The sequence below is a fragment of the Lepeophtheirus salmonis genome, unplaced genomic scaffold (genome assembly GCF_016086655.4).
Source record: "Lepeophtheirus salmonis unplaced genomic scaffold, UVic_Lsal_1.4 unplaced_contig_9817_pilon, whole genome shotgun sequence".
Lineage (NCBI taxonomy): Eukaryota > Metazoa > Arthropoda > Copepoda > Siphonostomatoida > Caligidae > Lepeophtheirus > Lepeophtheirus salmonis.
In genome coordinates, this window is record NW_027297028.1 from 1 (window position 1) to 666 (window position 666).

General features: G+C 53.2%; 1 pseudogene; it reads left to right on the top strand.

Annotated features, from left to right (window-relative positions):
- Positions 1-3: 3 nt before the first annotated feature.
- Positions 4-563, top strand: LOC121131697 (uncharacterized; annotated as a pseudogene).
- The last annotated feature ends 103 nt before the right edge of the window (positions 564-666 follow it).

Genomic DNA, 666 nt, shown 5'->3' on the forward strand with positions numbered 1-666 from the left:
GGTAGTCCTGGTAGTCATGGTAGTCCTGGTAGTCCTGGTAGTCCTGGTAGTCCTGGTAGTCCTGGTAGTTCTGGTAGTCCTGGTAGTCCTGGTAGTCCATGGTAGTCATGGTAGTCCTGGTAGTCCTGGTAGTCCTGGTAGTCCTGGTAGTCCTGGTAGTCCTGGTAGTCCTGGTAGTCCTGGTAGTCCTGGTAGTCCTGGTAGTCCTGGTAGTCCTGGTAGTCCTGGTAGTCCTGGTAGTCCTGGTAGTCCTGGTAGTCCTGGTAGTCATGGTAGTCCTGGTAGTCCTGGTAGTCCTGGTAGTCCTGGTAGTCCTGGTAGTCTGGTAGTCCTGGTAGGTAGTCCTGGTAGTCCTGGTAGTCCTGGTAGTCCTGGTAGTCCTGGTAGTCATGGTAGTCCTGGTAGTCCTGGTAGTCCTGGTAGTCCTGGTAGTCATTATAGTTGGTAGTCCTGGTAGTCCTGGTAGTCCTGGTAGTCATGGTAGTCCTGGTAGTCCTGGTAGTCATGGTAGTCCTGGTAGTCCTGTAGTCAGTCCTGGTAGTCCTGGTAGTCCTGGTAGTCTGGTAGTCCTGGTAGTCATGGTAGTCCTGGTAGTCCTGGTAGTCTGGTAGTCATGGTAGTCCTGGTAGTCCTGGTAGTCCTGGTAGTCCTGGTAGTCCTGGTAGT